Source organism: Oryx dammah, unplaced genomic scaffold (assembly GCF_014754425.2).
Source record: "Oryx dammah isolate SB20612 unplaced genomic scaffold, SCBI_Odam_1.1 HiC_scaffold_13, whole genome shotgun sequence".
In the NCBI taxonomy this organism is placed as follows: domain Eukaryota; kingdom Metazoa; phylum Chordata; class Mammalia; order Artiodactyla; family Bovidae; genus Oryx; species Oryx dammah.
The window spans coordinates 34,116,836-34,127,733 of record NW_024070197.1 but is presented as its reverse complement, the minus strand read 5'-3'; positions in this window follow the sequence as shown (position 1 = coordinate 34,127,733).

Sequence of the window (10,898 nt, the reverse complement as noted above, 5' to 3'; positions counted from 1 at the left end):
AATAAATAAATAAATTAAAAAAAAAAAAAAAGAGTCTTCTCCAACACCACAGTTCAAAAGCATCAATTCTTCGGCACTCAGCCTTCTTCACAGTCCAACTCTCACATCTATACATGACTACTGGAAAAACCATGGCCTTGACTAGACAGACATTAGTCGGCAAAGTAATGTCTCTGCTTTTGAATATACTGTCTAGGTTGGTCATAACTTTTCTTCCAAGGAGTAAGTGTCTTTTAATTTCATGGCTGCAATCACCATCTGCAGTGATTTTGGAGCCCCCCAAAAATAAAGTCTGACACTGTTTCCACTGTTTCCCCATCTATTTCCCATGAAGTGATGGGACCGGATGCCATGATCTTCGTTTTCTGAATGTTGAGCTTTAGGCCAACGTTTTCACTCTCCACTTTCACTTTCATCAAGAGGCTTTTGAGTTCCTCTTCACTTTCTGCCATAAGGGTGGTGTCATCTGCATATCTGAGGTTATTGATAATTCTCCTGGCAATCTTGATTCCAGCTTATGTTTCTTCCAGTCCAGCGTTTCTCATGATGTACTCTGCATAGAAGTTAAATAAGCAGGGTGACAATATACAGCCTTGACGTACTCCTAATATATGCCACATACCATTATAGATATCTGGGGTCCAGTGAAGAAATAAACATGATTATTGTCATCAAACATGACAACCTCTTGTAAAACATAAACACATAACTAATTATAATTTCAAAGATTTTAGGCAAGGGATACATTTATGAAGTTTTAGATACAATTCAAACCTCACTTGGCTGAACCAGTAATTTTGTAATAATTACAAGACTGGTAGTGTACTCTAGAACAGGTGCTCTCCTAGGATAGGTCTTTGCATCCTAAGCATCATAAGACTGCTCAAGGCTTCACTCTGCCTTTTAGATGCATCAGGTTACCTCCCAAGTTCCCCAAGCCATTCCAAGCTATTCCAGAACCCAGGAAAGGTACAGTGGGAGACAGTGACCAAGGGCTTCAAGACCTTCATTTTCAGACAGGCCTCCACACTTGCCAAAGGAACTGCTGGTTTCTCTGGTTTCTTCCCCACCCCACCCCACCCCACTCTTCCAGGGATTTTTGATGCCTTAAGGGTATGGATGGTGTGTGTGTGTGATTTACCCAGCATTTTCTAGTTGTGCAAAGAAAGCAGAGAATCACTTCTCTGCTACACACTAATACAGCTGATCTGGAAATAGAAGTCGTCTTCCACTTTTAAAAATGGAGGGACTTCCCTGGTGGTCCAGTGGCTAAGATTTCACACTGCCAATGCAGGAGTGCTGGGTTTTATCCCTGATCAGAAAACTAGATCCCACAAGTTGCAACTAAGAGTTCATATCTGCAACTAAAGATCCTGCATGCCACAATGAAGATCAAAAATCCTGTGTGCTGCAACTAACACCTAGCATAGCCAAACAAGTAAATCAAAATGGATATATTCAGAGTGGGAAACAACAGCAAAGATATAAAATACAAGGCTGGAGAGTGAGAGAGAGGGAAACTATCAATATCAAAAGAAAGGCTACAGGGGTTGAAGTGTTTGTTACTCGGATAAGAATATTGGAAATACTATTATTTTTCTTCCCATGATCCTTTCAGCAAGTTGGAATACTTGGAGTGAAGGCAAATGGACATTGAGGAACTGATATGCCTGTGGTCTTAAGTCAAATATCTTCCCTGACACTTGGACTTCTCACTTGTAAAACAGGGTAAATAATCTTTGTTTTCTCTTGCAGAGACTACATGCTAAATCATGATAATGATGCCCAGAAGCAAATTAGATGGTCATCACCTCTCTCTCTTTTTTTTTTTTTTTTTTTTTTGTCCTACACTTCTGTTTCCATTTATTATGGGTTTAGTAATAACAAAAATGATTTTGAATTGCAAAAAAAAAAAAATACACTTCAAGTTTAAAATTCAATGAGACACTCCTCTTGGTTTCATTGTATTTGTTCTTTTTGGATGCATAGAACTCTGGTGACTGTCCTGACCTTCCCCTGACTCTGGCTGCTAATATTCTGACTTCTCTTCTTTCTCCTCAGAGTTTCTCTGAGCAATCTACAGGACACAGTTCCCGCCCTGTCCCCAGGCCACTAGCTCACTCAAGAACCAAAGGCCTGGAGAACCCCGGGGAGAAGGCTTTGATCCAATTATCACTGCACTCTCTGCCACGAGGACCACTGTCAGGCTGACCGTTGACGAAGTGGCTCTCTAACTGTTCCCCTAACTCACCCTAACTGTCCCCCCACCCAGGTTCTCACGGTATCTGGTCCAGCACTAACAGTCACTAATGGCTGTGGGCCAGCCTCGTCCCTATTGCACTAATACCATTGATTGAACATGCTATTTTCCCCTCATTAATTTGTAGTGGGATCTACCCCAAGTTCTCACGTGTTTTAGGGAAGATCTTGGCCCAAGATTGGAGGACCGGTCCACGGGGTCGCTAAGAGTTGGACACGACTGAGCGACTTCACTTTCACTTTTCACTTCCATGCATTGGAAAAGGAAGTGGCAACCCACTCCAGTGTTCTTGCCTGGAGAACCCCAGGGACGGGGGAGCCTGGTGGGCTGCCATCTATGGGGTCGCACAGAGTTGGACATGGCTGTAGCGACTTAGCAGCAGCAGCAGCCTCTATAAAGGCCATCTCTCCAAATACAGTCCCATTGTGGGTTGGGGGCTTCAGTCATCACCTCTCTTAAGGGAAAGGGAAAGGGAAGTCGCTCAGTTGTGTCCAACTCTTCGTGACCTCTCTTAAGTTATGCCTTAATAAGCACTTATATCCTGTGGGAGCATATTTTAAGTTGCTCTGGGATTTGCACCATTACAGTAAGTTAGAATAGATGTTTCTGCACTATGTAATAACTGACTAACACCCAGGTTGTTCCATTGTATGTTTCGGTCTCTAAGTCTTCACATTGCTTTGTATCATGATATCAAAATTGGCACATTTTTGCAGAAGAAAAAAATTAACTCTAAGGATTTGGTAAAGAAGCCCCTTTTAGTGAAAGAAATGCATTTCTCAGCTAAGAATTAACTTTAAATGTAAGCAAAAGGGAAACAAAATCATCTTAACACAAATAATTTCTAGGAATCTACTGTGTTTTCAAAATTGTTTTTTAGAATTATATAACCATTACAAGATAGAAACAAGAAACACTTTACTTTTCTGATGTCAGTTATCTGCACCTTTCTTTGTTTTTAGTCTCTATTTTACAGAAAGAATAAGAAGAGGATGACATGACTAGAATGTGGCAGAAACATTCATATCCAGTCTTTAGTCTCACTCCACTTCTAAAAAGTAAAATCCTCATGCTTTAAGTAGGCATAAGTGCAGATCTTTCACTTTTTTTTTTTTATTTTATATGTTGAAGCAGATAGTATATGCTTCAATAAAGTATTAAAAAGTTTGGATAATATTTTTAAATCTTAAATGGTCATCAGTTGAGTTCAGTTCAGTCACTCAGTTGTGTCCAACTCTTTGCAACCCCATGAGTCGCAGCATGCTAGGCCTCCCTGTCCATCACCAACTCCCGGAGTTCACTCAGACTCACGTCCATCGAGTCAGTGATGCCAACCAGCCATCTCATCCTCTGTAATCCCCTTCTCCTCCTGCCCCCCCAATCCCTCCCAGCATCAGAGTCTTTTCCAGTGAGTCAGCTTTTCGCATGAGGTGGCCAAGGTACTGGAGTTTCAGCTTTAGTATCATTCCTTCCAAAGAAATCCCAGGGCTGATCTCCTTCAGAATGGACTGGTTGGATCTCCTTGCAGTCCAAGGGACTCTCAAGAGTCTTCTCCAACACCACAGTTCAAAAGCATCAATTCTTCGGTGCTCAGCCTTCTTCACAGTCCAACTCTCACATCCATACATGACTACTGGAAAAACCACAGCCTTGACTAGATGGACCTTAAATGGTCATATATTAACTCAATTATATAGTCAATTGCTTGCACTCTTCCTCAAGGAATGGCAACTCACTCCAGTATTCTTGCCTGGAGAACCCCATGGACAGAGGAACCTGGCAGTCCATGGGGTCACAAAGAGTCAGACATGACTGAGCGACCAACACTTTCACATTCCTATAACAAGTTTCTTGCAGTTGCAGCTATAATGGACAAACAATCTTATACCATGTGTTTTCCAAATAATGTAATGCCTTCTGCTTTTCCCCATGTAGCTGCATAGTCTTTACTCCTATCATTAGAATTTATACAATAAACCCTTCAAAAGATGTGCTTTAATTTGCTTAACTCATCCTCTCTTCCTGTACTTTAATGTTGCTGTTCATGATTTCAAAGTAATTTAAATATACATGTCACAAATAAAGCACAGGCTAGAATCTTGGAAAAGACAATAATAGATCAAAGGGAATGAAAGTTGACATTGCTTCTGAGAAATTATTTTAAAATTTCATCCCAAATTGAACAAAATAGCTTACAATTTTGGCCTTCCCTGGTCGCTCAGACAAGGATCCACCTGTTTGCAAGAGACAGATTTGATGCTGGGTCATGAAGAGCCCCCATAGGAGAAACTGGCAACCCACTCCAGCATTCTTGCCTAGAGAATTCCATGGACAGAGGAACATGGTGGGCTATAGTCCATGGGATCACAAAGGATCAGACACAACTGAGTGACTAACACTTCCACTTTCACTTATAATTTTGCCAGTAACATTTGTAAATCTCTTTTTAGGTTATAATAGTAGTGCAATAGCAAAGTTAGAAGTTAAATATAGTAACAATTGTATTATTTCTCAAGGTTTCTGTGGGTGAGAATTTTAAGAAGAGCTTGACTGGAATGTTTTGGCTGAACTTTCCTATATAGTTGAAGTCAGACTGTGGCTGGAGCTGAAACAGCAAAGAAGTCATGATAGCTGGGCCTGATCGAGCATTTCTTTTTCTTCTTAGGCATCATTATAGCTTGGGCCTCCTCACAACATGGCAGCCTCAAGGCAGTCTGCCTGCTTACAATGCAGCTGCAGGCTCCAAAACTGAGTATTCCAGCAAGCAGTGAATAGACTCCAAGTCAAACAGGGTTATATGTACACACATTACTGATACAAATGAGTTACAAGCCTGCCCAAATACAGAGGAGGGATAAGAAGCAGGTTCTACCTCTTGATGAGAGTGTATCAAAGATGTGGAAGAGCATGTGGAGTCCAAGGTGTCATTAAAACTTTGCCCCTAATGGTCACTGGTATCAATCAGGACAGAATAAATACTGTTTTAAAATGCATACTATTTTAAAACCCTTTAAGGTGCTCAGATTGGAAAATGTTTTTAACAAATGAAATTCAGAAAAACTGTCTTTTAATGAAAAAGCATTGTTCCAATTCTAATGAAAACCCCTGAGAAATCTCAAATCATTACCTCTAAAAAGTGAATGAATCCCTTGCTTTTCACATCTGTTTGTTGTTGCTTGTCATTTAGTCGCTAAATTGTGTCCAACTCTCTTGTGACCCATGGACTGTGGCCTGTCAGGTTCCTCTGTCCATGGAACTTCCCAGGCAAGAATATGGGATAGGGTTGTCATTTCTTTCTCCAATGGATCTCTCTGACGCAGGGATTGAACCCATGTCTCCTGAATTGGCCGATGGATTCTTTACTACTGAGCCACCAGGGAAGCTCAGTTTATTCTGAGTAAACTTATATGGGAAAAACAAACAAAAAACCACCACACACTGACTCTTAAGTGGTTTGGCCTTGAAGTGATCCAAGCTAGCTCAGATTATGGTTTCATCACATGGCTTGATTCCAGTGCCTTTCTATAATAGGTATACAGAAAGAGGGGGATTCTAAATGTTGCTGAGTACCAGTGCAGGAGATATAGGCAACACGGGTTTGATGCTTGGGTCAGAAAGATCCCCTGGAGAAGGAAATGGCAAGCCACTCCAGTATTCTTTCCTGGAAAATTCCATGGAGAGAGGAGCCTGGCAGGCTACAAGCCATGGAATTGCAAAAGAGTTGGACACAACTTAGTGACTAAGCACACACACACACACACACACACACACACACACACACTAGTCTATCACAGATGTGGTGGATTATTTTTCAATCTCATGAAATAAAATTAATAACCTTCTATAATAAATGTGTTCATAATCCAGTGTCATAAATATAACAATATTTTCTAATATTACTTTATACTTTTTAATTTGTATGAAACTATGCTGGTTTGGATTTATGACTCAACAAATATTCACTCCTCTTTTCTGCTACAGTAAGCAAGGTTTACTATCCTGACCCATTAATTTCAAACATAGGAAATGACTTGGGTTTGATTTCTGGGTCAGGAAGATCCTCTGGAGAAGGAAATGGCAATCCAGTTCAATATTCCTGCCTGGGAAATCCCATGGACAAGGGAGCCTGGCAGGCTACAGTCCATGGAGTCACAAAGAGTCAGACATGACTGAGCAACTAGTACTTATTTATTTACTTAGATTTCTAAAACCAGCCTGCAGTGTGAAGTAGTACTACCCCTCTGAGTCCATCTTAGAGAAGCCAAACATCACTGACCTGCAGAGTAATGAGTATAATGCAAATGTGTGTTTTTATAGGCAATTGGGTATGGGGTCATTTGTAATACAGTTATTTTATATCAATAGCCAATTAATACAACATCCAGACCTGAGCATCATTTTTGCTATTGTCCACAGATGCCATTTTCCCCTATCAACATAACTGACTCCGTTTATTAATTAAACAAACATCAGGGATGTGCAATGAAGGCTCATATGTAGGAGGAAAATCGACATGGACAGTGTTGCAGTTTTTACGGCCACTTTTTGTGTTTACCAAAAGAGGGATAAAGATGCGCAATCTTCCCATTAAAAAGCTATGTCAGTGTGCCAGTTGGCTGAAAGCCATGATTTAAGGGAATAGTAATGAATGAGGCAGAAGTAAATGGCCACCATCTGGGTAAAGCTCAAGTGAGCTTGTTTGGACAAGGCTCCAGGGTCAAGTAAATGAAGCGGACTTTAATTTCAAGATGCAGCTGTGAGTGAATAATTCTCTACCCCTGCAAGACACTGCAGGTGTGGGAAGTTGACAATATGTTTTCAAATTGGGTGGGATGCAGTTGTGTCTTGAAGGCGCTGACAGTTGTCATGTCTGAGGAACCATGTGAAGTGGCCCCTGGGCCAGCATCAAGAAATGGGGAGGTATTATTAGAGCTTGCTTGAACCAAAAGAAACAGCATGGGGGTTACACTAGAAAGGTGTGTTTCTGCAGGGCTTATTAGAACATGCTGATTTCCTTTTCCTCTGCAACCTGGATTACTAAGAGTGATACTTTATTGAAATGCCTGAATTGCTAGGGTTTTGTTGCTAAGTGCTTAAATTGGTGGAGAAAACATAGCTAAACATAAGGATCCTGGTGATTAATGTTTCCCTCTTGGGCAATTGGGCTCTATGCATTCTGAAACAACTTAGGTTGCTAGAATAAACTGAATAATTTTCAAAAGGAGGCAGACATTGTGTTTAAAAAAAGAATCAAGAGGGAAAAAAAATTGGGTCCAGGACCACCCTATGCTAGAATTCATATCTGGAGCATTTGACTTTGTGATTTCTGATTGTGTCCTACTGTGTGGTCCAGGCAGACTAATAATCTGCTCAGAAAAAAAAAAAAAACAAAAACAAAACAAAACAGTAAATGGCTTAAAAGAAAACATCTGTGTCCTCCACATAGTCCATGTATACAACAGTGGCTAACTGGACTGCACATGGGGGATAGATAATAAATGATTAATACATAGTAGCTAATGATGTGATTTACCACACTCCAAATTTCAGGAAATTATTTCTAAAATTTGACAATATAGATAAAGTGAGCACTCAGTGAGGAATAAGGCATTTCTTTTGTCTAAGGCAGGAGATGTCTTTCTGTGAGACTAGGTGGGATGGGGGCTGTTGATAAAGGGCAGTCCCCCCTGAAATCCTTGAGTAGGAGGGATCAGGGAGCTGCAAGGTCAGTTACAAAATTTTTAGGAAGCAAGGGCAAAGCTACACAGTTTGTTTACAACCCAGGCAGATGAGGCACACAGGAGAAGGGTGACAAATATTTATCAAGCAAAAATATTTGATATCAGTTCAGTTCAGTCGCTCAGTCATGTCCGAATCTTTGCGACCCCATGAATTGCAGTACGCCGGGCCTCCCTGTCCATCACCAACTCCCGGAGTTCACTCAGACTCATGTCCACCGAATGGGTGATGCCATCCAGCCATCTCATCCTCTGTCGTCCCCTTCTCCTCCTGCCCACAATCCCTCCCAGCATCAGAGTCTTTCCCAACGAGTCAACTCTTTGCATGAGGTGGCCAAAATACTGGAGTTTCAGCTTTAGCATCACTCCTTCCAAAGAAATCCCAGGGTTGATCTCCTTCAGAATGGATTGGTTGGATCTCCTTGCAGTCCAAGGGACTCTCAAGAGTCTTCTCCAACACCTCAGTTCAAAAGCATCAATTCTTCGGTGCTCAGCCTTCTTCACAGTCCAACTCTCACATCCATACATGACCACAGGAAAAACCGTAGCCTTGACCTGACGGACCTTAGTCGGCAAAGTAATGTCTCCGCTTTTGAATATGCTATCTAGGTTGGTCATAACTTTTCTTCCAAGGAGTAAGCGTCTTTTAATTTCATGGCTGCAGTCACCATATTTGATACAGGAATACATGAAAGGCCTGAACATACAATTTAAATAAATGAGATTACATTGATAAGCTTTCCCAATATGTCCAAGCATGTCTTTGTGAAAACTTCCTCCCTACCCTGCTGGTACTGTCTGCCTCCCTCAGAGCATCTTGCACTGGATTAGGGTTTTGTGTGGAGCTATGTCTTGATCTCTGGAATCAGAGTTCCTACCAGGCAGGAGTCAGGTTTCATTCTTTTCTGCCTTCTCAATGATTTAGTACAATGCTTTGCTATACTGTACGTACTTAGGGCATGCTTGTGGATTTGAAGGGAATGAAACATATCAGTACTTAATGACATTAAACAAGATTTACAGACTTATCATATTAGAGATCAACAGTCATGGCAGCCAATGTGACCACGGATAGGTAGAAAGAATTCCATGTTGGTGCTTTTATCTGTGCAAATTGGTTTAGTCTCTTCTGGAAAAATTGGCAATGCATATTATTGCATACTGGGGTGTCACCGTGTGGTAAAGAATGTCTCAGTGGTAAAGGATCTGCCTCCAATGCAGGAGAGGCAGGAGACATGGGTTTGATCATCAGGTCAGGAAGGTCCCCTGGAGGAGAAAATGCAACCCACTCCAGTATTCTTGCCTAGAAAATTCCATGGACAGAGGAGCCTCTTGGGCTACAGTCCTTGGGATTGCAGAGTAGAACATGACTAACTGAGCACCCATGCTTTATGACATATGAAAATAGGCAGATCCACTAGACTAGTAATACTGTTTCTTGGAGCACATCCTAAGGAAATCATCCAAAGAAGAAAAAAATTGTGCGAAAATGTAGCTACTGAGTATACCTTCCAAAAGTAGAAGTATGAATTAATTGCATTACTAATTGGGGAGATTCAGTTCAGTTCAGTTCAGTCGCTCAGTCATGTCCGACTCTTTGCAACCCCATGAATCGCAGCTCGCCAGGCCTCCCTGTCCATCACCATCTCCCAGAGTTCACTCAGACTCACGTCCATCGAGTCCGTGATGCCATCCAGCCATCTCATCCTCAGTCGTCCCCTTCTCCTCCTGCCCACAATCCCTCCCAGCATCAGAGACTTTTCCAGTGAGTCAACTCTTCACATGAGGTGGCCAAAGTACTGGATTTTCAGCTTTAGCATCATTCCTTCCAAAGAAATCCCAGGGCTGATCTCCTTCAGAATGGACTGGTTGGATCTCCTTGCAGTCCAAGGGACTCTCAAGAGTCTTCTCCAACACCACAGTTCAAACACATCAATTCTTCGGCACTCAGCCTTCTTCATAGTCCAACTCTCACATCCATACATGACTACTGGAAAAACCATAGCCTTAACTAGATGGACCTTATTCGGCAATGTCTCTGCTTTTGAATATGCTATCTAGGTTGGTCATAACTTTTCTTCCAAGGAGTAAGTGTCTTTGAATTTCATGGCTGCAGTCACCATCTGCAATGATTTTGGAGCCCCAAAAAATAAAGTCTGACACTGTTTCCACTGTTTCCCTATCTATTTCCCATGAAGTGATGGGACTGGATGCCATGATCTTTGTTTTCTGAATGTTGAGCTTTAAGCCAACTTTTTCACTCTCCTCTTTCACTTTCATCAAGAGGCTTTTTAGTTCTTCTTCACTTTCTGCCATAAGGGTGGTGTCATCTGCATATCTGAGGTTATTGCTATTTCTCCCGGCAATTGATTCCAGCTTGTGTTTCTTAGAAGCATTAAAAACAAATAACGAAGTATGTACAAACCATGGGAAATATTTGAATTATACTATTAAATGAAAAACCATGAGTTAAATAGTATGCATGCTTTAATTATGTAAAATTGTGAAGTACATAATGACTGAAGGCAGTATGTTACAGGAAAAATTGAAGTATTTTATTGACAAAAATTTTGCTATGATTTCCAAATTGTATGAAACCTACAGTTTCACTATGATAAAAATAATTCAATATAAATTAAAATATATTTCGTATTTTCCACATAATACTAAGCATTCTGCTAACTCTGGTGCTTCTGTCCTGAAGTAGCTTACTGTGTAATAAGAAATTGATACATGTCAAAATGATACAACATGTTAATTACTTTGTACTATAGTTTTGCACAGGTGCAGCTTAGGGGTAGGGTGAAGATGGAGTCTAAAGATAGGTGGAAGGATGGAGATGATAAATAGAATGAAATCACCAAAGAGATAGCAAATGAACTAAGTCTAAAAAGAAAAAT